General features: G+C 44.0%; 1 pseudogene across 1 annotated transcript in view; it reads right to left on the bottom strand.

Annotated features, from left to right (window-relative positions):
• Positions 1–25,472, bottom strand: part of LOC311121573 (carboxypeptidase Q-like) — a 28,028-nt pseudogene that overhangs the window by 991 nt on the left and 1,565 nt on the right. Inside the window, exons 3-4 of the transcript XR_014615267.1 lie at positions 25,005–25,211; positions 24,452–24,659 (exon numbers count right to left, since the gene is read on the bottom strand). The product of XR_014615267.1 is annotated as a carboxypeptidase Q-like (transcript). The remainder of the gene's footprint in view (positions 1–24,451; positions 24,660–25,004; positions 25,212–25,472) is intronic.

Here is a 25,472-nt window from a genome sequence, read left to right as displayed (position 1 = left end):
CCATTTATTTTGCAAGTGAATGGAAGAAGGAGCAGGGGAAACCAGAGCAGTATAAGTGCATCTGGTAGCAGTTAGTTTTAGCTTGCCAATCAGGTCCCTGCACAGTTTCCATTTGGAAACAGCACCACATAGCAGCCCTTCCTGACACTAACATTCCCATGGTACTGCTAGGAAGAAATATAATGTTCTGTTAAACATCTAGCCTTCTGTCTTGTATTCTTCCTGACAGAGAGCCTGTCATGTCCTGTTAAACATCTAGCTTTCTGTCTTGTATTCTTCCTGACAGAGAGAGACTGTTATGTCCTGTTAAACATCTAGATTTCTGTCTTGTACTCTTCCTGATAGAGAGAGACTGTTATGTTCTGTTAAACATCTTGCTTTCTGTCTTGTACTCTTCCTGATAGAGAGCCTGTCATGTCCTGTTAAACATCTAGATTTCTGTCTTGTATTCTTCCTGATAGAGAGATACTTATGTCCTGTTAAACATCTAGATTTCTGTCTTGTATTCTTCCTGATAGAGAGCCTGCCATGTTCTGGCTATGGTGGTACTGATGTGGGAAAAAACTGTAGTCTCAACCATGTGCCCAAATCCACTGTAACAGGGAGAAAAAGCAACACCACATTTCACTGGATAAATGAAGGAATGTGTGAAGTGAAAGGTCATTAGATGGAGCTAAATTACATTTAGTGTGGATTCCAAATGGCATCCTATTCCCTATATAGTGCACTAAGTTTGACCAGAGCCATATGGGTCAAAGGTAGTGCACTATATGGGGAATAGGGTGACATTTGGGACGCAACCATAGACGTTTTGCCATTGGTGAAATGAGAGTGAGGTGTTTGGACAGCTGGTCCAGTGATTCATTTGTTTAACATTGTGGCTTTTTGAACCCTCACACAGTGAACAGCCCTTCTACAGGTTACACCATTCATCCACCCAGAATAGCTACTTTTCCACTGACATAAGGTGATGTCATTCCTGAAACATTTCCTTTACAGTAGAGGGGTGAGCTTTTAATAAAAAGTATTTATACAGGTGTGGTAACACTGCTTCTGGGTTAAGGGGAGTACAGTCAGAGGCCAATCTATTAGCTGGACTGATGGAGGGAGAAGTGGACTCATTTTACATTTTAGTCCTTTAGCAGACGCTTTTATCCAGAGCGATTTACAGTTAGTGAGTGCATACATGTTTTCATACTCATCAACATCCGATTACTGTAGAGGTCTGGGCCTGTAGTCATAAAGCATCTCAGAGTATTGTATGAGTGCTGATCTAGGATCAGTTTAGTCTTTTAGATCATAATGAATAAGATTATATGGACGGGACGGGGGACCTGATCCTAGATCAGTACATCTAGCCTACTCTGAGACACTTTATGAATACTGTGAAAAACGTGCATTTTAGAGGATTATCTTCTAAAACATAATTTCCCTCTACTGGTTCCTAATGAGCTTCATTGTTTCTTTACGATCTCAAGGGACGCCAAAACAACTGTCAGATGAAAGCCATGTTATTGACGTAGGTTAGAGTAAACACATGCTGGTAGGCTGAGACTCACACACACACACACACACACACACTGCCTTTATTTAGTCTATAGACAAGTTTCTGCTGTCATAGCACATATCAGCAAATACGATATTGGGGATGTGTTTCATAACACACTTCCTCTTCCCTGTCATACCAAATGATTTGTTTGCCTACATAGCAACGCTAGTTCTTTTTAAAATCGGTGTACACAGCATATTTCACTTCTATATATAATGTTATTTGAGAAACTGATCAATCCCACAAAAATGACCAGGTGGAACTGAATGTCCAATTGGTCTACTAATAATGTGCTACTTCCTCTTTAAAAAGGTCAAAAGCACTTCTGCAGAGGGTCGGTAGAGGAAGCATCCTCAGCTTATCTCCCAGACAGGCAAAAAAGGTTTGGAACAAAGGGTCAATAGCTATAAGCAAACCTTTTACATTTACATTTTACATTTACGTCATTTAGCAGACGCTCTTTTCCAGAGCGACTTACAAATTGGTGCATTCACCTTATAGCCAGTGGGATAACCACTTTACAATATGTATTTTTTATTTTTTTTGGGGGTGGGGTAAGGGGGGGTAGAAGGATTACTTTATCCTATGCCAGGTATTCCTTAAAGAGGTGGGGTTTCAAGTGTCTCCGGAAGGTGGTGAGTGACTCCGCTGTCCTGGCGTCGTGAGGGAGCTTGTTCCACCATTGGGGTGCCAGAGCAGCGAACAGTTTTGACTGGGCTGAGCGGGAACTATGCTTCCGCAGAGGAAGGGGAGCCAGCAGGCCAGAGGTGGATGAACGCAATGCTTGTTTGGGTGTAGGGACTGATCAGAGCCCGAAGGTACAGAGGTGCCGTTCCCCTCACTGCTCCATAGGCAAGCACCATGGTCTTGTAACGGATGCGAGCTTCAACTGGAAGCCAGTGGAGTGTGCGGAGGAGCGGGGTGACGTGAGAGAACTTGGGAAGGTTGAACACCAGACGGGCTGCGGCGTTCTGGATGAGTTGTAGGGGTTTAATGGCACAGGCAGGGAGGCCAGCCAACAGCGAGTTGCAGTAATCCAGACGGGAGATGACAAGTGCCTGGATTAGGACCTGTGCCGCTTCCTGTGTAAGGCAGGGTCGTACTCTCCGAATGTTGTAGAGCATGAACCTGCAGGAGCGGGTCACCGCCTTGATGTTAGCGGAGAACGACAGGGTGTTGTCCAGGGTCACGCCAAGGCTCTTCGCACTCTGGGAGGAGGACACAACGGAGTTGTCAACCGTGATGGCGAGATCATGGAACGGGCAGTCCTTCCCCGGGAGGAAGAGCAGCTCCGTCTTGCCAGGGTTCAGCTTGAGGTGGTGATCCGTCATCCATACTGATATGTCTGCCAGACATGCAGAGATGCGATTCGCCACCTGGTTATCAGAAGGGGGAAAGGAGAAGATTAGTTGTGTATCGTCAGCGTAGCAATGATAGGAGAGGCCATGTGAGGATATGACAGAGCCAAGTGACTTGGTGTATAGGGAGAAAAGGAGAGGGCCTAGAACTGAGCCCTGGGGGACACCAGTGGTGAGAGCACGTGGTGCGGAGACAGCTTCTCGCCACGCCACTTGGTAGGAGCGACCGGTCAGGTAGGACGCAATCCAGGAGTGAGCCGCGCCGGAGATGCCCAGCTCGGAGAGGGTAGAGAGGAGGATCTGATGGTTCACAGTATCAAAGGCAGCAGACAGGTCTAGAAGGACAAGAGCAGAGGAGAGAGAGTTAGCTTTAGCAGTGCGGAGAGCCTCCGTGACACAGAGAAGAGCAGTCTCAGTTGAATGACCAGTCCTGAAACCTGACTGGTTTGGATCAAGAAGGTCATTCTGAGAGAGATAGCAAGAGAGTTGGCTAAAGACGGCACGCTCAATAGTTTTGGAAAGAAAAGAAAGAAGGGATACTGGTCTGTAGTTGTTGACATCAGTGGGATCGAGTGTTGGTTTTTTGAGAAGGGGAGCAACTCTCGCTCTCTTGAAGACGGAAGGGACATGGCCAGCGGTCAAGGATGAGTTGATCAGCGAGGTGAGGTAGGGGAGAAGGTCACCGGAGATGGTCTGGAGAAGAGAGGAGGGGATGGGGTCAAGCGGGCAGGTTGTTGGGCGGCCTGCAGTCACAAGTCGCAGGATTTTATCTGGAGAGAGAGGGGAGAAAGAAGTCAAAGCATAGGGTAGGGCAGTGTGAGTATGACCAGCAGTGTCATTAGACTTAACAAACGAGGATCGGATGTCGTCAACCTTCTTTTCAAAGTGGTTGACGAAGTCATCCACAGAGAGAGAGGAGGGGGGGGGGGGGGGGGGGGGATTCAGGAGGGAGGAAAATGTGGCAAAGAGCTTCCTAGGGTTAGAGGCAGATGCTTGGAATTTAGAGTGGTAGAAAGTGGCCTTAGCAGCAGAAACAGATGAAGAAAATGTAGAGAGGAGGGAGTGAAAAGATGCCAGGTCGGCAGGGAGTTTAGTTTTCTTCCATTTCCGCTCCGCTGCCCGGAGCTCTGTTCTGTGAGCTCGCAATGAGTCATCGAGCCACGGAGCTGGAGGGGAGGACCGAGCCGGCCGGGAGGATAGGGGACACAGAGAGTCAAAGGATGCAGAAAGGGAGGAGAGGAGGGTTGAGGAGGCAGAATCTGGAGATTGGAGGGAGAAGGATTGAGCAGAGGGAAGAGATGATAGGATGGAAGAGGAGAGAGTAGTGGGAGAGAGAGAGCGAAGGTTGCGGCGGCGCATTACCATCTGTGTAGGGGCAGAGTGAGTAGTGTTGGAGGAGAGCGAGAGAGAAAAGGAAACAAAGTAGTGTTCGGAGACATGGAGGGGAGTTGCAGTGAGATTAGTAGAAGAGCAGCATCTAGTAAAGATGAGGTCAAGCGTATTGCCTGCCTTGTGAGTAGGGGGGGACGGTGAGAGGGTGAGGTCAAAAGAGGAGAGGAGTGGAAAGAAGGAGGCAGAGAGAAATGAGTCAAATGTGGACATAGGGAGGTTGAAATCCCCCAAAACTGTGAGGGGTGAGCCATCCTCAGGAAAGGATCTTATCAAGGCGTCAAGCTCATTGATGAACTCTCCAAGGGAACCTGGAGGGCGATAGATGACAAGGATATTAAGCTTAAATGGGCTAGTGACTGTGACAGCATGGAATTCAAATGAGGAGATAGACAGGTGGGTTAGGGGAAAAATTGAGAATGTCCACTTGGGAGAGATGAGGATTCCTGTGCCACCACCCCTCTGACCAGATGCTCTCGGGGTATGCGAGAACACATGGTCAGACGAGGAGAGAGCAGTAGGAGTAGCAGTGTTTTCAGTGGTAATCCATGTTTCCGTCAGCGCCAGGAAGTCGAGGGACTGGAGGTTAGCATAGGCTGGGATGAAGTCAGCTTTGTTGGCAGCAGAACGGCAGTTCCAGAGGCTGCCTGAGACCTGGAACTCCAGGTGTGGGGTGCGTGCAGGGACCACCAGGTTAGAGAGGCAGCAGCCACGCGGTGTGAGGCGTTTGTGTAGCCTGTGCAGAGAGGAGAGAACAGGGATAGGCAGAGGCATAGTTGACAGGCTGTAGCAAATGGCTACAATAATGCAGAGGAGATTGGAATGAAATGAACTAAACATCTGGAAGAGGAGAGAGCAGGGCCTCCCTCACAAAAACTTCCACCTCAGAAACTATAATTGTTTCACTGAACCACCCGAGCAAAAAACTCTCCCAACTTCCACCTTTAGAAATCAGAATTGTTGTGAACCACAGCGGTTCAATGTTTAAAGGAGTAGACTCAACCCACTTTATTCAGCTAGCTAACTATGACACCATAGCTAACTAGCATGCTAGCATCCAATAACACACAGTTTAGCACCAACACTTGGTCACAACAAACCACCAATAGTGTGTTAACACACTAAGCAGATAATTCGTGTCCGTGTCTAGTTCCTTTCATAACGCAGCAATAATTAAACGTTGGCTAGCTTAGCACAAATATATTGTATTTAGCTGCCACAGTACAGCACACAATGGCTACTGTGTTGACTCTGTTCGAAAAACGGCTAGCTAGCTAGCTTCGTGCTACACCGAAGACAATGCCAACCTACAGTAACTACCCACAACAGCCCACGATGCCTAACTATGACACCATAGCTAACTAGCATGCTAGCATCCAATAACACACAGTTTAGCACCAATACTTGGTTACAACAGACTACCAATAGTGTGTTAACACACTAAACAGATCATTCGTGTCCGTGTCTAGTTCCTTTCATAACGCAGCAATAATTAAACGTTGGCTAGCTAGCATAAGTATATTGTATTTAGCTACTACAGTAACCTATAGTAGATAAATGCATACATGACTCAAAATCCATTTAGTACAAGGTTACAGTTTGTTTTAGACAGCACTGTGTGCTAATTTCCTGAAGAACCTTGTCTTCACTGTATTACTTCAATCAAAAAACAATTGTATTTCCTGTTCACACCATAGCAACATTTATTGATAAAGACAGCAACTAGTGAATGTGTCTGAATATTAGTACACATGTAGAAAACTGATAATCATTACATTCAGCTTCAAAACAGTAGTGCGACCGTGAAATTGTCTCTCTGATGCACCCGCACTGTCCTCACTTAAGTCCGTCGACGCTGACCGAGAGTAGCCGCCATTTTACCAGCATGGGAATTTTACACAAAAGTAATAATTTGCTAAACGAACTCAGTAATCTCAAATAAATTGATTATTTATTAAACTAAAATTAGAAAATTATGTACATTCACTCAGACAAACGAAAAATCTCTAGCTATGTGACTTGTAAAATAGTTTTTATCACGTTCTTTCACTTACTCGGTTTGACACAAAACTAACACATCAAACCTTTACCAAACGTGATAATACCTTAACGGATGTGTTACCAAACATGGTATGACATGTTCTTTCGACATTAGAAAGTTTAAACGTGCTATTACATACCTGTTTCAAAGTGAACCGGAAATTCCAGGTTTCACCCTCGGCTCTCTTGGACTACAATGTACTGTAGCCAATAGTTACTGAGGGGTCAACAACCAGCAGAATCCTACTAATGATAAAATGTCGAAGGAGGATGCCAAAGATATTTTAAAAAACACAGCAGCACCACCTGAATAAGGGATAGCAGACCTGGGCTCTGTAATACGTTAAATACTGTAGATCAGTACAGTCATTATAGGTCACAGGTTTAGTTTCAAAGCAAGAATGGTGAACCGGAAATTCCAAGCTAAAGAATGCAATATTTCACCCATGGCTGTCTCGGACTACAATGTACTGTAGCTGCATAGGGGTCAACAGTCAGCATCCTACTCAAAGTGTGCATCCCAAATAGCACCCTATTCCCTACAGTATCTAGTGCACTCCTTTTCCCCAGAGCTCTATGGGATATAGTAAAATGTCTAAGGAGGATGTCAAAGGTGTTCACAACATAAATAGAAAGAAACACAAAAAAGGCTGATGAATAAAATAAATTCACTTCACAATGGTTAGAAGGAAAAATAAGTTTGAGAACAAACTTTTCCAGATGTTGGCTGTCGTCGGTAGAAATGGGAGTGTGCCATACAGAGAGGCCGATTGGGTGAGGCGCCTTTGTGCAGACACTGAAAATAAACCCAACTACCCCCCATCGCTCAGTGTGTGCCATGTGTTAAAAATATCCCCTTCTTCCATGAAGAGTATTTCAAGACTTCAACCTGTCTCTTGTCCTAGAGACAACACAGGAGTATGCAGAGTCATTGGCATGGATTTTGGTAGGAATATAATATAGACATACCGATCGTGGCTAAAAATAACCAGATTGACCTCCAATAGGAAATGATTCAACAGCTCCCATCGTTACGCCACAAAATAATAGTTGAATGAGTAAAATCCCAATCAAAAGAAACTAGGCCTGACATCGAGTCCCAAACCCCTAAATCATGAAGAGTAAATATGATCCTCTTCAACATTAATAACCTTCACCACTTTGCACTGATGGTTTTGCCATGAACCTCCCAAAACTAGAGCATGAAATCAAATGCTTAGGCCTAATATCTTATTCCTTAAATACATTTAATTTTGACAGTTTCACCAATACCTCGAAGTTGGCTTGGTTACCATGCCAACAGAAGCATGCCGTCAGAAAACCCTTCAGACTAATCATCGAAGCTGCTGTTTCAGAATCTTCAGACACCAAGGTTGAAAGATTTGGCTAAATCAAAATGGAACAACTTTCTCCTTTGAAAATACAGTTTTTATGCTCTGTGACAAATTGAAAAAGAGAAGAGCCTTAAAATCTAAGCTGTTGAATTGCGCCAGTGAACTGTCTAAAATAGATCTACGATCAGTCAGATAAATCATCCAATCATATCTACCCCATCGTCTTCTCCATTTGTGAGTTATTATGAACTACACTCTATTCCCCGCACATCCTCAGCCCCAGAGCCTTTCTCCCAAAGTCACACATCTGGGGCGCATAGACCTCCAGCATTAACAGCACTGAGTGAGTGAAGGCCATTGAACCACGCAATCGGTATTTCTACCTTTCAGATGAGGAGAAAATAAATGAATGCCAGAAAGGAAGGAGGAGAAAGGAGAGGTTTTGATAAATGACATGGGGGAAAATAACCTCCTTGTGTGCAACATATCTTCCAATGTCCAGGGATTAGCCTTGGTTTTCTACATCTAAGAAAATAATTCTGTTGCATGTTTCTTCTTCTGTTTATTCAGGAACAGACTCAGGTATAGTTGCTACGGCAACAGAGAACAAAGGTTGCTTGATCCCGAGCACTGAGGGAACTCTGATGTTCTTTATGGTTTGAGCAGAGATGATTTTGATGAAAACATATTCAGGAAACCAAGCAGAGAAACTAAGCAAAGTAAAATTAAACATGGATGTCCCTCTTCAGGCAACTTTCATCGCAGACTCCTTTGCCGATGTCAGGTTCTTGATATCTAATCTATACTATGAGTCTGGGAATCTGGCCCCATGAACCTTATAGAAGTAGGTAAGACAACAGTAGCCTATATGACATTTGTAGCAGAAGAGCATAATCTTAAAGCTTGGACACACTGGTAGTGTTTGCCAGCCCAGAGTACATAGCAGCTTTGAACAGAGTGCTGGCCATAATTTGCTAACCGATTCTACATGTAGAATCGCGCAGAAATGTCGGCAGTCAGACGTCCACCAGCGGGTGGTCCCTAAAACACACCACGCCGAACGAACAGCAGATGAACGACAGATCATCATTCGGTGCGTTGTGTGTGTGGTCCCTTAGACCTAGATTGTGTAGTCAAACTAAAGTCCAAATCTTCAGTGTTTGTCAGAGAAACTAAAGTCCTCAACTTGATTCCCAGCGTACCTCCCTAGTCACTATCAGACTCCCATCTTGCTGGACTGAAACAGAGACTCATTTGCTTGACTGGTGGACTTCCCTGGATGCAAGCACTTTAAAGTGGGCGAGGGATTCAACATTAGCTAAAAAAAAAACTTTAATGCACAAAGGCGTAACATATGAATCACATTTTAATTGCAGCTTCTCTGGGTATTTTTGGCAGGCAGAGCCCGCCAGCAGTTGCAGTCAGAGTAGAGGTGTCTGCTGGGGTTAGCAGTGTAAATAATGGGATTCAGACAACTTGTTAAATTGTTCTGGCCCTTCACAGGACCTTTCTCACACAATCTGCTTTAGGTTACGTTATATTAAGTTTCATAGATACAGTGCATTCGGAAAGTATTCAGACCCCTTGACTTTTTCCACATTGTTACATTACAGCCTTATTCTAAAATTAATTAAATAAAAAATGTCCTCATTAATCTACACACAACACCCCATAATGACAACGAGAAAACAGGTTTTTAGAAATGTACGCAAATGTATTACAAATTTAAAACAGAAATACCTTATTTACATAAGTATTCAGACCCTTTGCTATGAGACTCAAAATTGAGCTCAGGTGCATCCTGTTTCCATTGATCATCCCTGATATATTTCTACAACTTGATAGGAGTCCACCTGTGATAAATTCAATTGATTGGACAAGATTTGGAAAGGCATACAACTGTCTATATAAAGGTTCCACAGTTGACAGTGCATGTCAGAGCAAAAACCAAGCCATGAGGTTGAAGGAATTGTCCGTAGAGCTCCGAGACAGGATTTCTGCAGCATTGAAAGTCTCCAAGAACACAGCGGCCTCCATCATTCTTAAATGGAAGAAGTTTGGAACCACCAAGACTCTTCCTAGAGCTGGCCGCCCGGCCAAACTGAGCAATTGGGGGAGAAGGGCCTTGGTCAGGGAGATGACCAAGAACCCGATGGTCACTCTGACAGAGCTCCAGAGTTCTTCTGTGGAGATGGGAGAACCTTCCAGAAGGACAACCATCTCTGCACCACTCCACCAATCAGGCCTTTATGGTAGGTTGGCCAGACGGAAGCCACTCCAGTAAAAGGCACATGACAGCCCACTTGGAGTTTGCCAAAAGGCACCTTGAGTGGCCCAGACAGAGCCCTGACTTGAACCCGATCGAACATCTCTGGAGAGACCTGAAAATAGCTATGCAGTGGTGCTGCCTATCCAACCTGACAGAGCTTGAGAGGATCTGCAGAGAAGAATGGGAGAAACTCCCCAAATACAGGTGTGCAAAGCTTGTAGCGTCATAACCAAGAAAACTTCAGGCTGTAATCGCTGCCAAAGGTGCTTCAACAAAGTACTGAGTAAAGGGTCTGAATACTTATGTAAATGTGATATTTCAGTTTATTTTTTTTATAAATTTGCAAAAATGTATAAAACCTGTTTTTGCTTTGTCATTATGGGGTATTTGTGGGTAGATTGATGAGGAAAGAAAACAATTTAATCAATTTTAGAATAAGTTTGTAACGTAGCAAAATGTGGAAAAAGTCAAGGGGTCTAAATACTTTCCGAATGCACTGTATATAATGCATCACTGGCACAGTAGAGCGGTACAGAATCATGGGATTAAATAAAAAAGGGACAATCTGTGATTCGTACAACCATTTTTGCATATATAGCCAAAGATCTTCTCCGGTCAAAAACAACCACCCTGAATATAATAAAGTCAAACCAGAAGCAGACTTTCTCCATGCTTTGATGAGAACAAGCCATAGGTTGCCAAGGAATAACCGAGTGTGAGTTAGCCTGTGAAATACATTATGGGGTCACACTAGTACTTCACTTTCGAGTTCAATACTTTAATACCACTAATGAGAATAAGGCAGAGGTTTTATTCACTACTATAACGTCTATGCAATGGTTCAACACCCAGTATTCCAGATGTTGCATGGTTAAGGTAGAATGAGCAGTGAGGGATATTAGCCTAGCAACTCCTATAAGATTCAAATGATTTGGACAAACAGGCTACCTCTTGTTTAACACAACAAAATGGCCTAATCATCTCGGTTGAGCCATAAATTAGGTGCCATTAGTTGATTCGTGTAAACAGACGTGTGAGCCAAGTCATTACAGTGCTTGAGAACTGCTGCTGCAACCAAAACTTTAGTCTATTTCAAAGTTGAACACAGCTCAGTTAAAGATGCACTATGGAAATGTAGTTGCCAGTTGCAAACGCTATGCTTTTAGTCATGGATGTTGATAAGTGTGCCCCTTTGTCCAATAAGACAAACGGGAAAAGTTCCATATAGGCTTCTTTAACGTTCGTAACTCTAGAGACCGATTGCTTTCTAATATTATTAGAAATGTCATGTGACTGGGGGGGTACATAAATACTCCCCCAGACAGACACACAGGCTCACTTATGATAAACCCTGTCATTTCCTGGAACACAGGAACTAGTGTACAACCTTCCATGCTTCCAAAAATCAATAAATCTCATCACCCTGGCCTTTTGGCCAAATAAAAGTGTATTTGTCACATGCTCTGAATACAACAGGTGTAGATTTACCATGAAATGCGACACCTAATAATTGCAGAGTTAAAAAGTAAGAATTTGCAAATAAAAATAGTAATACAATAGATAACAATAACTAGGCTATATACAAGGAGTACCGGTACCGAGTCAATGTGCAGGGGTACGAGGTAGTTGAGGTAATATATACATGAAGGTAGGGGTAAAAGTGACTAGGCAATCAGGATGGATAAGAAACAGAGTAGCAGAAGTTTATGTGGACAGTGTGAAAGTGTGTGACAACTACAAACAGAGAATAACGTTTTAGGTTAAATAAACAACTACAAACAGAGCTAGATAAGAACATTTTAGGTTAAATAAATAGGTTAAAAATAGATCGTATCTACACAGTAAATCAGGAGATTTCACAGTCTCCTTCTCTTGCCCTATGTTTATCCCAAAAAAATCAGTCTAAAAGTTGACAGACCTTGAACAGATTACTACAATTAAAACTACAATTCATTACAAATGCATTCTCTTTCAAGGATTAGCTTTAGGCTCTAAAATAAAATACAGAGGTTAGATCTAGGTTTCCATCTACTTCCTTATCTATTTGTAGCAATGTGATTTACATTATGTTTGGTAAGCATTTTATTTGTTGCGGCCCCCAGGAACTGTCAGCCAGTGAATCCGATTTCCCCCCCCCACAGTAGAGATGCAGCTGCACATTGTGTTGGTTCGACTCTGGGAATCTACAGCCTACTGATGGGTGACAGCCCAACACAGGCAGGGCACATCATGGAGACAATGGAGAGACACATCATGGGCTCCATTTTTATTCTACAACAAATGCTTTTCCATTTCCCCACATTCATACCACGTGGTACCCAACTCATTGTCCAAATTAGATTGTTAGGCTAGTTTACAGCAGTGTTGTAGTGTGCAATTCCCATCCAATGTAAAGCACTGGGATTAAAGAAAAGCGCTACATGCAATCCATTATCATGAGAAGTTATACTACAGCCTTGATGTGTCATGACTCATGGGTCCTCAACTAAGTGGGCAGAGGCCTATTTATTCAAGCTCTGACTGCATTTTATTGGCACAAGAAGAAATTGAGCTAAACGGAACCACAAAGCGCCATTTTGGTGGTAGTCATGTGTCTAAAAACAGACCCTGGACCTCGAGACTGAAACTGAATCATACAGTCCAACGAAAGACAGGAAATAAGGTCAAGAATCCCACCGGTTTCATTTCCTGTGAATACGCCAAGATCTAACCTCTTATCTGCTCCACAGATAAGAGCAGCAGCTGCTTTCACAGAAATATGTGCAGGGCCTTGCAAAAATATTCATCCCCCTTGGCGTTTTTCCTATTTTGTTGCATTACAACCTGTAATTTAAATTTATTTTTATTTGGATTTCATGTAATGGACATACACAAAAATAGTCCAAACTGGTGAAGTGAAATGAAAAAAAATTACTTGTTTCAAAGAAGTCTAAAAAATAAATAACGGAAAAGTGGTGTGTGCATATGTATTCACCCCCTTTGCTATGAAGCCCCTAAATAAGATCTGGTGCAACCAATTACCTTCAGGAGTCACATAATTAGTTAAATAAAGTCCACCTGTGTGCAATCTAAGTGTCATATGATCTGTCACATGATCTCAGTATATATACACCTGTTCTGAAAGGCCCCAGAGTCTGCAACACCACAAAGCAAGGGGCACCACCAAGCAAGCGGCACCATGAAGACCAAGGAGCTCTCCAAACAGGTCAGGGTTGGGTTATAAAAAAATATCTGAAACTTTGAACATCCCACGGAGCCCCATTAAATCCATTATAAAAAAATGGAAAGAATATGGCACCACAACAAACCTGCCAAGAGAGGGCCGCCCACCAAAACTCACGGACCTGGCAAGGAGGACATTAATCAGAGAGGCAACAAAGAGACAAAAGATATACCTGAAGGAGCTGCAAAGCTCCACAGCGGAGATTGGAGTATTTGTCCATAGGACCACTTTAAGCTGTACACGCCACAGAGCTGGGCTTTTTATTTTTTATTTTATCTTTATTTAACTTGGCAAGTCAGTTAAGAACAAATTCTTATTTACAATGACGGCCTACACCGGCCAAACCCAGACGACGCTGGGCCAATTGTGCGCCGCCATATGGGACTCCCAATCACGGCCGGTTGTGATACAGCCTGGAATCGAACCAGGGGGTCTGTAGTGACGCCTCAAGCACTGAGATGCAGTGCCTTAGACCGCTGCGCCACTCGGGAGCCCAGGCTTTACAGAAGAGTGGCCAGAAAAAAGCCATTGCTTAAAGAAAAAAATAAGCAAACACGTTTGGTGTTCGCCAAAAGGCATGTGGGAGACTCCCCAAACATATGGAAGAAGGTACTCTGGTCAGATGAGACTAAAATTGAGCTTTTTGGCCATCAAGGAAAACGCTATTTCTCGCGCAAACCCAACACCTCTCATCACCCAGAAAACACCATCCCCACAGTGAAGCATGGTGGTGGCAGCATCATGCTGTGGGGAAGTTTTTCATCGGCAGGGACTGGGAAACTGGTCAGAATTGAAGGAATGACGGATGGCGCTAAATACAGGGAAATTCTTGAGGGAAACCCGTTTCAGTCTTCCAGAGATTTGAGACTGGGACGGAGGTTCACCTTCCAGCAGGACAATGACCCTAAGCATACTGCTACAGCAACACTCAAGTGGTTTAAGGGGAAACATTTAAATGTCTTGGAATGGCCTAGTCAAAGCCCAGACCTCAATCCAATTGAGAATCTGTGGTATGACTTAAAGATTGCTGTACACCAGCGGAACCCATCCAACTTGAAGGAGCTGGAGCAGTTTTGCCTTGAAAATATCCCTGTGTGGCTAGATGGGCCAAGCTTATAGAGATATACCCCAAGAGACTTACAGCTGTAATTGCTGCAAAAGGTGGCTCTACAAAGTATTGACTTTGCATCTTCAAAGTGGTAGGCATGTTGTGTAAATCAAATGATACAAAACCCCCCAAAATCAATTTTAATTCCAGGTTGTAAGGCAACAATATAGGAAAAATGCCAAGGGGGGGTGAATAATTTCGCAAGCCACTGTATGGGTCTTGTGCTTTATAACCTTGTGATTTTTGGGGGTTTTATTCCCCATATTGCCGTAATAAAATGTGACATTTTAAAGCAGAGTCGAGGACGCTGAGCTAGGCTTTCTGTAGCGGGCTACTCAACACATCACAGCTGCTACTCAGACTTTGTAGGCTGATGTTTTGGGTGTGAATTTAACTCCGGTCTAATTAGCATACACGGCTCATATCTCATACTTTATCTACAGTATATTTTTTGCCCAGCACCGGTTTTCTAAAGTTGTGCTGATGTGCTGTACATCACCCTTGTATGGTTTTCTGCATGATTCAGTGCCATTACTAAGTGAAAACCGACTTGCTGTGAAAAAGGCATTCGGTCCGACATTAGAGAAATCTAAATCACAGCTCAGTCGAAGAGTCTAGCACATATTATTATTTATTATAAACCTTCAAATGCCTAGACAAGGAATTTATACACCAATTCATCATACCACAGGGAAACAGGAAGCACTTGCTTTTATCACTTTTTTACAGCAACAGTTGATAGATGTTACCACTGTGTCATTGTCTACAGAGAATGGTAACCAATAGGCTGACTGATGTTTGAAGAGGCTCCTCTCCTCTCGACCCCATTCAGGAAATAGCCAGCTTGAATCCCAAATAGCACCCTATTCACCAAATAGTGCACTACTTTTGAACAGATCCCTATGGGCCCTGGTCAAAAGTAGTGCACTATAAAAGGGAATAGGGTGTCATTTGTGACACTGTGACGCAGACCCAGCCTCAAGGTTATGTTTGCTCATAAAATATGTTCCCTGGAGTTACGCAAAACACATTCCATGGACCTGACCAGGCTGACTCAGAGCCGACACAATGAATATTTGCTCCTCTCAGGAGAGAGACCCATGTCAGCTAAAGCACATAGCTAGCTAGCATATAGATTGGCCAACACCAACGTTTCCAGTCAACCCAGTGGGTCATTCTTAGTGTGGCTGAGTCCTCCTGACTTCAGAGTCTGGAAAGGCTATGTTGATGTTGTCGGGACGATGCGTTGATAATGAAGGGGATGTGCTTTTTTACTGATTGGTTCTCCTCTGTCTCTTTCTCACTCAAACCCACATGGACAAAATAGTTTGACAACCTTGTTTGTAAGCTTTTAAATTATGTCAATCTCAACCGTTTATCCTTTCCAATGATGAAGACATGTAGGTCTCATGGTATGGTGGGGTATGCAAAATAGGACAACTTTGAGCACCTTTATTGCTTGAATGTTTTGGCATACCCTATAGACACTTACACATTGTACATCCATCTAAGTCCATTCCTCCTCTAAACTGCTAGTTGTTTGTGTTCATGCAGGAATCTAACCATCACATGACTGATGAATGCAGAGAGAGGAGAGCATAAACTGTGGTTTCCCCCAGCTGGCTCCGACCCATCAATCAGCAGCCAGCAACAACCTCAGCTAAACCCACGGGGGTTACAACCTCAGCTAAACCCACGGGGGTTACAACCTCAGCTAAACCCACGGGGGTTACAACCTCAGCTAAACCCACGGGGGTTACAACCACTTTATACTTTAAGGAGGACATCAATGTTTAAAACGAGAGAACCGGGCCTCGGAACGAGACCCAGTCATCCAACACATGATGCACCTAAATACGCTTGAAGGACAAGAAAGGATGGTGATGCTGAGGGGCTGTGCTGTGTCTTGGCTCAGCTGCCATAAAGATGGAGAAATAAATGGTAGTACGCACGGTCGGAAACCACCTCTCTGCGGTTCATTGATCAAGATGAGCGACTGGCGGCCCTCTGCCTCTGCGTGGCCGGGTGCTCAGGTTGCGTCCCAAATTGCACCCTATTTCCCTATATACTGCACTACTTTTGACCAGGGCCCATAGGTAGTGCACTACATAGGGATTATGAGGCCATTTAGGATGCAGACTCACCCTCAAGAACAGAACAAAACCCAGATGGCAGCAGCGAGGGACTTTACAGATTTACAGTTACTAGGATCTCTAGGAAAGGAGGGATACGACAGGCAGATCGAAAGCAGACCCAGGGTCAAAATAGCTAAATGTGCTTTTTCAAATACTTTGAGGATTTGATGGAGCATGCAATGAATAGAGTGTCAGATTGGCAGGGTTTGCCCTTTTGGGACTAGTCCCTAGAATCCATAAACACCCTCCAAGGATGCAGGGTCTGTCCTTTCTGAAAGACAAGTGGCCTCACGATTCTCGCTAGTTGTGCTAACATTGTGCCATTTCTAGTAAAGTATCAAGGCTATTATTGATAGGCAGGCTGTTCAACACAGTGGAGTTAATGAAAGGTTCTGACAGGACAGAGGCTGTTCAACACAGTGGAGTTAATGAAAGGTTCTAACAGGACAGAGGCTGTTCAACACAGTGGGGTTAATGAGAGTGCAGAGGCTGTTCAACACAGTGGGGTTAATGAAGAGTTATTACAGGGCAGAGGCTGTTCAACACAGTGGGGTTAATGAAGAGTTATTACAGGGTAGAGGCTGTTCAACACAGTGGAGTTAATGAAAGGTTCTGACAGGACAGAGGCTGTTCAACACAGTGGAGTTAATGAAAGGTTCTAACAGGACAGAGGCTGTTCAACACAGTGGAGTTAATGAAAGGTTCTGACAGGACAGAGGCTGTTCAACACAGTGGGGTTAATGAAGAGTTATTACAGGGCAGAGGCTGTTCAACACAGTGGGGTTATTGAAGAGTTATTACAGGGCAGAGGCTGTTTAACACAGTGGGGTTAATGAAGAGTTATTACAGGGCAGAGGCTGTTTAACACAGTGGAGTTAATGAAGGTTTATGACAAGGCGAGTCCCAGAGGACAGTAGCCTACCAAGGAATGGAATCATTAGAAAGGACATAGAACCTCTTCCCATTCTAGTGATTCCATTTCTATGTAGCCTAGCAGCCAACGAACAGAGGTAATCTCCTACTATTAGCCCTATTAATGTCACATACTGTGTGCCGTAGCCAACAACTATTATTAGAGAAAAAAATATATATGACAAATAACACAGAAATTGCCAGGTACAAACAAATGGCCCCAAATATTCTGTTAATGCAGCACTTTGGGCCATATAGGGAAAGTGGATCTCGTTTTAATAAAATATAGCCTATGCATGATATGTTTTGTTACATAATTACATTAGGCCAACATGTATATGGAATAATGATATATTCTCAGCAAAGAGAAGAGAACAGCTAAATGTCAAAATCTAAGGCTTCAATTTAGCCATCAGTGAGAAGATAATTACCTTGACATACCCTGGTAATTGTACTCTAGTCTGAATCTGTTGCCAGTCAAACTGCTGCTGCCTTCACACTGAGGAGAGAGCAGCCGAGGATCGATTTGTTCTGCCGGGACAAAAGAGCCTGAGTGACAGATTAAATCACAATACAGACCTTTCTGAAGGCTATTTTGTCAAAGACAAATGACTGAGTGAGTGAATAGCAGGGCTGTGATTAATCGAAATTGAAGGCAGTCAATTCAGAAAGGGATTTTAATTTAAAATTCGAAAACTTTTTTTATTTTTATAAATAGCTTCTACTTCTCAGTTTATGGAGAAGTCATTGAAAATAGATGCCGTTTTTCCACATTTTAAATTTTTATTCAAGTTTACTTCCTGAATTGACTGCCTTCAATTCGAATTGACCTCAGCCCTGGTGAATAGGCTACACAAACTGGGATTAGATAGAGGACAACAACTTCTAGTCCTAACCATACCCTGCATACAGCACTGTAGACTCCAGATCAGGACAAATGAATGAGGCATGTTCATAGCCTACAGTTAGCAACACTGCATACAACATTTTAGCAAGGGGAGCTATTTACATTATGGATGGCATGTGTCTGTTGAGCGAGGAGCCAACTATGAGCAGACCAAGTACAGGTGTGGTCACTGAAGCTAAGCACAGTTGTGGCAGGTATTCAGACCAAAGCTCATTCTGTGACCTATTATGACATGACCTCAACAGAATAGACCACACAACTAAAAAGGGGACAAACTGATTTTATAAGACAGCCTTAAAAACACACACATTAAAACTAGAATGGCGCTTTCCAGTCAGAAAAAGCACATTCTGCACTATTGACAGAAGCTCTCTCTTTTTTTGTTGCAATGGCTTTTCTGGCTGCCTTTGAACTTTCTCACCGTGAAATTCCGTTGACACGGCCGCATTTGCTTTATTTGTAAAGAAATAAAAAAGTTAAAAGCATCTCTAAATCAAATCAAATCAATTCTTATTGGCCACATGCGCCGAATACAACAGGTGCAGACATTACAGTGAAATGCTTACTTACAGCCCTTAACCAACAGTGCATTTATTTTTAATTAAAAAAGAGCAGAAGTAAAATAAAATAACAGTAGGGAGGCTATATATACAGGGGGGTACCGGTGCAGAGTCAATGTGCTGGGGCACCGGCTAGTTGAGGTAGTTGAAGTAATATGTACATGTGGGTAGAGTTAAAGTGACTATGCATAAATAATTAACAGAGTAGCAGCAGCGTAAAAAGATGGGGTGGGGGGGGGCAGTGCAAATAGTCCGGGTAGCCATGATTAGCTGTTTAGGAGTCTTATGGCTTGGGGGTAGAAGCTGTTGAGAAGTCTTTTGGACCTAGACTTGGCACTCCGGTACCGCTTGCCGTGCGGTAGCAGAGAGAACAGTCTATGACTAGGGTGGCTGGAGTCTTTGACAATTTTGAGGGCCTTCCTCTGACACCGCCTGGTATATAGGTCCTGGGTGGCAGGAAGCTTGGCCCCAGTAATGTACTGGGCCGTACGCACTACCCTCTGTATTGCCTTACGGTCGGAGGCCAAGCAGTTGCCATACCAGGCGGTGATGCAACCAGTCAGGATGCTCTCGATGGTGCAGCTGTAGAATTTTTTGAGGATCTGAGGACCCATGCCAAATCTTTTCAGTCTCCTGAGGGGGGGCATTGGAGATAACACATTGGAGATAAGGGCAATCAGAGTTGAGTGTCTCTATGAGGGGAGTTAAGTTCAGTCTCAAACTCTGTAAAGAGAATACAGGGTTCTTGGTGTGTAGGGTTTCGAGAGAGAGCAGGGCTGCGATCAGATCAGTGTTCAGCAGGGAGACATTTTTATGAAATTGGGAGTTACTACCTGAACAGATTTTAAATGTTCTGTTGAACCTTAGGTGGGGGCTGGAGGGGAAAGGCTGGAAGGAGAGGCGGAACAGGAGGAAAAAAGGAGGGCGAGGCTTTAGTGTAGAGTCTGTGTACGCATCATTATAGCACAGCCACTCCTCTGACCCAGAAACCCCTGCTTCAAACTCCAGAAGAAATGGGCTTGAAGGACAACAGATAACTAGCTCAAAAAACAACAGCTGGTCTGAGAAAGGTCAAACTGAAGGAACAGAAGTTAAGTCACGTAGTTCTATTACTGATAAGACTCAGTAAGGAGAACGTATCTTACGAGTCACAACTTGATTGCTTTAAAACTGTCATTGGCCTTTACTTGTCCTTCTGCGAAGTGCTTCTGGCAGAAGGAGATGAATGGAGAGTATGTGGGTAGTGGGGATTCAGTAGCAATCTCCTCAGGATATACCCCAGACTTATCTGTGATAGCCTGCCACTTGTAAACGAGTCGTGCCTGCAGCCGACTGTCTAGATCTCCCTTCGAGCCAAGGAAGGTATATCCACAGGGCTTCTAGCTCTGCTCTGGGTTTAGCTAGCTGGAGCTGTGATAACTCAGCCAGATTAAACATGGCAGTGGAGTCGGTAGAGACTGCGGAGGAGGATATGTCCCTCTCCCCTCTGTAATTACAGCAGACGAAGGAAGGCGTCCGTCTGTCACATCACACGTCTGTGGGACGTGAATATTGGAACAATGAGGGAAGGAACATCCTCAGTTCTCACCATCACTAGCAGCACCAGGCCTGGCTGTGTGACACAGTGACAAGTCAGACTGAATCCTTCTTTAACCTTGTAAAGACCCATGTAGGCTAGCTACTTCAGTAACGCATTTGACTGCCATGTGGGCTCAAATAAGTAAAGTGGACAAGACAAGTGTGGTTGAAGTGTGTGAGGGTCTACAAATGCATTAGGTATGGGTAAAAGGTATGTTATATAGGCCTCATATTTTCCTGGAATAAAGTGAAAGCCTACATTTCCCTTACATAGGTCTCCATTATAAAGCCCTCCATTGCAATACCACTGGAACCCAAGATCTGTACTAGCCCATTCTGCATATTCTAGGTTATATCCATTTAGGGAATTGTCAAACAGACTGTTGATGATGGAATAGACCAAATCACAGTCAACAGCAAAGTTCAAACAGGTTATGCAACTTATACTACAGGACATAATGGGTACGTTCTCCCAAACCAAAGCAAATATATTTTGGAGGACAGTGTGTCCCTCCCTCCCTACCATAGACACTGATTTCTATTCCTCTTCATCGGGAGAGGAGACGCTACATAAGACATTTTTAGGGCTCCACCTTGACAACTCATCTAAGCATCCATGTAAACTACATAAAATGACTTGAGAAGTCAATGTTAAGTCCTATTTTTTTTCACCCACTCAGTGGTTAGTGTCTGCCCTGAGTTCCATCCCCCACTGAGTCATATCAAAGACTGGGACCCAATGCATCTCTGCTTGGCACTCAGCATTAAGGAGATAGATTGGGGGGGTGTACTGGTACATCAAGCTGCCTCACTATAGAAACAGGAGATAGACTAGTGTCCTGTCCAGGGGGTGTACTGGTACATCAAGCTGCCTCACTACAGAAACAGGAGATAGACTAGTGTCCTGTCCAGGAGGTGTACTGGTACATCAAGCTGCCTCACTACAGAAACAGGAGATAGACTAGTGTCCTGTCCAGGGGGTGTACTGGTACATCAAGCTGCCTCACTACAGAAAGAAGTGATAGGCTCCTGCTTCTATGAGCCATTACGGCTCTCAAAAACCAAGGCTCATGCAAGGCTACTTCCTTATTAGGCAATGTAGGTCAGAACTCTGAACTGTTTTAAGAGAACAGAACGGTCTCTTCTTTAGAATATTTTGTTCATGACATCAATTACCAAGAAGCACATGATTGGAGTGCTCCTCCCTGCCCCATGACTGGATGACTCGGAGTCAGGACAGGACACACCCAGTCACTCACACTGCTGTGCTAACGCATCATTGACATCTGACACACAGCAGCTAAATACAGTAAAACACCCATTCAGTGTACTGTCACTGTGACTCATACTGGGATTACTGTCACAATGTTTCAATCAATTAAAGTGGTACTGGTATGCTTGGCTTAGCTTGTTTTTGCGGTCGCTAAATGAGTCACCTTCGATACGGAGATGATATCTTCTTCAGAACAGAATGACGCATCAGCACAAGCCCTGTAGTAGAGCGGAGTACACAGACAATACCGTTTCTCCCAAGTGTTCTATTGGAAAACGTGTTAGGCCTAGTCAAAGTTCAGAACAATGGGAAGTGAGGTTTATTACACAGAATGGTGTTCCCATATTGTGTCAGTGTTTCCTAGGGATCCCAGTTGTGTTTTTCCTCTGTAGAGATGACATCACAGAAAAGGCAGACTAAAGAGAAGTAGGAATCTCTTAAATCAGCAGAGAGAGCTACAGCTACGTTCCTTCCTCCTAACGCAATCTGGGACCGAGCTCAAACAGAGGAGAGCACCGAAGAGAAGCATTACTGACAGGGCATGGCACTACAGAATAGTCTCAGAGGGCTGGATCTGCCATAGAAGTGTTGAGGGATGCTAGTGACTACAGAATAGTCTCAGAGGGCTGGATCTGCCATAGAAGTGTTGAGGGATGCTAGTGACTACAGAATAGTCTCAGAGGGCTGGATCTGCCATAGAAGTGTTGAGGGATGCTAGTGACTACAGAATAGTCTCAGAGGGCTGGATCTGCCATAGAAGTGTTGAGGGATGCTAGTGACTACAGAATAGTCTCAGAGGGCTGGATCTGCTATAGAAGTGTTGAGGGATGCTTGCTAGTTCGAAACTCCTAAATCAACCCCTAGTACATCCCCTACTCTCTAGTCACTGCTGTAGATCTGAGGGGATTGAATAATAGGAGCATGAGATACAATGTGGGATCCCCTTAGGTGTAGTACTAATTTCAGAATAGATTAATGCTTACAAAACTGTCAGAGAACGTGACGAATCTCCTTGTCAAATCAAACAAAGAAACATCCTACCGGAACAAATTCATAGACCTCTTGCTAACAGATTAGAAGCTTAGATAGACAGAAGAGCGTTAGCTATAGCGGAGTCAGGATGAAACTGCAAATCTCTGCAAAGAGCCCAAATGGCACCCCATTCCCTACATAGTGCACCTCTTTAGAACAGAGCCCTATGGACCCTGGTCAAAGGTAGTGCACTATATAGGGAATAAGTTGTCATTAGCGACACAACAAGTGTCCAGACAACTCCATGGACACGGCTCACAGTGTGCTTGGACAAATGCTGTGTAACTGGACAGAACCTTACAGAATGACCCTCCTATGACTGACATCCCGTGCCGTTCCTGCCTTCTAATTGGCTCCCAAGGGAGAGGAGATTCAGGCCTTCACGCTGCCCTTATAGCACACACAGAGCATGTGTCAAACCCATGTTAAATTAGTCTCCAGATCTCTCCCTACCTCTGACAGACTACCCTGGTCATGGTCATACCTCAGTGCATCTGTTGGTGGAAAGTGATGCCTTGTCTACGGATTTATTGGACTGGACGTACAGGGGGAACATCGGTCTTACCAAGACCCCATACAGTTCTGTATTATCTCAACGTGACAAATGGCAAAATAGGAGAGGATTGGAATGCAAAAAGTAGACCCATGCTTTAGTACCTTTTTTAAAATTTGTATTTTACCCCCTTTTTCTCCCCAATTTCGATCTTGTCTCATCGCTGCAACTCCCCAACGGGCTCGGGAGAGGCGATGGTTGAGTCATGGGTCCCCCAAAACATGACCTGCCAAACCGCGCCTCTTAACACCCGCCCGCTTAACCCAGAAGCTAGCTGCACCAATGTGTCGGAGGAAACACTGTTCAACTGACGACCAAAGTTAGCCTGCAGGCGCCCGGCCTGCCACAGGAGTCGCTAGAGCACGATGAGCCAAGTAAAGCTCCCCCGGCCAAACCCTCCCCTAACCAGGACAACACTGGGCCAATTGTGCGCCGCCCTTTGGGACTCCTGGTCACGGCCAGTTGTGGCACAGCCTGGGATCGAACCCGGGCCTGTAGTGACGCCTCAAGCACTGCGATGCAGTGCCTTAGACCGCTACGCCACTCGGGAGGCCCTTTAAGTATATTTTACAGTGTTTACATTTTTAGTCATTTAGCAGACGCTCTTATTCAGAGCGACTTACATTAGTGCATTCATCTTAGATACAGACCACTTACCCAAGGCATTTTTGCTGATATCGTTCATTACGATACGTAGCCTATGTGAAGTTTGAAATGAAATAAGTTTGCTAATATGGGTGATTATTAATGGGACAATTGATGGCTACAACCATGTTATAAACTGTGGTGCCCATTAATGTTATAAACTGTGGTGCCCATTAATGTTATAAACTGTGGTACCCATTAATGTTATAAACTGTGGTGCCCATTAATGTTATAAACTGTGGTGCCCATTAATGTTATAAACCTATCATTCTATTTATTGTTATCGCATAAATTCAGGCAATTTATCGTGATATGGATGTTTGTCCTTATCGCCCAGCTCTAATTCATTTTAAGAAAGTTTGGTGAGACAACAACACATCACAATTGTAGCAAGTACATTTTCCCTCAACAAAGTAGTCATCAGCAAACTCAGTGCTAGTAGGAAGACAAGTGCATATTATTATTATGTATTTGGGGGGGGGGGATCCCCTGTAACGTTTCACAGATCAAATAAACATTTGTATAAGAAGGGGATAGCCATTTATACAAATGGTTTAGACCCAATGGGACATTTCTCATAGCTTACCTGTTCTGGGTGCTTGCTGCCAATGATCTCAGCCACAGTGTTGAAAGAGTCAGCGTCAGGGAAGGTCTGGGCGTTCATGGTGAGTCGGACCACGATCCTCTGTCCTCGCTTAGCCATCCTGGCCATCATCATGGCGTCTTCCACTGTGATACAGACGGTAGGGATCTTCTGCACTCCCTCCTCGTAGTCTTGCCAGCCTGTGTGAGGACTGCAACACAGAGAGACCCATGTTAGAAATTATCAGCAGAAATAGGGCACGGTACTACTTTTGGATTCCCATAAATATGACTTACGATAACACTTTCAAAAAGTCAATATAAAACAATATTAAAAGGTGTACTAGAGGAATACAACTATATGGAATATATCAATAGCTAGAAATGTGAGGAAAAAATGACATGCAGTCAGACTAGACAGGAAGAGAGATGGCAACATGCAGTCAGACTAGACAGGAAGAGAGATGGCAACATGCAGTACCAGCCATAGCCAAGCATTCAACTAATTGGCATTATAAAGGAAGGGATACATTGGATCATTGTGACCCATCCAGTACCTGTTGATGGAGAAGGGTGTGACGGACGGATGAGAGTAGCCACAGCTCCTACTTTGGCTGCCTTGGATGCCCCAGACTCCCTGTACTGCACAGTCTCCTCATAGCTGACAAAGGGCTGGTTATACACCACGATCTTCCCACTGGCTTCCTTCTGCCTTTTCTTCAGCTCTTCAAAAGACTCCACCACCAGCACCTCTGCTTTAATGCCTGAACCGAAGAGGAGACCGAAAGCAACAAAAAAAAAGACATGCATGATCATTCATTAGTGCACCAATCGAAGACTAATCTAAATATCTACACCTTGGCTTGAGTTGGGGCCTAGCAAATAGTGGCAATTCCATCAGCATTGTCTAGGCTTGAGTGATACAACTCATCGCTACAGAACATAGGGGCAATTCCACGGTAACTGATTTACGCTGAGAACAACAAACATTGATTTAAAAGTTTAACAAACCATACAACTCTATG

Source organism: Coregonus lavaretus (genome assembly GCF_964263955.1).
Source record: "Coregonus lavaretus genome assembly, chromosome: 3".
NCBI classification, from domain to species: Eukaryota; Metazoa; Chordata; class Actinopteri; order Salmoniformes; family Salmonidae; genus Coregonus; species Coregonus lavaretus.
The sequence above is the reverse complement of the archived record's forward strand: the minus strand, read 5'-3'. Positions and strand labels throughout refer to the sequence as shown.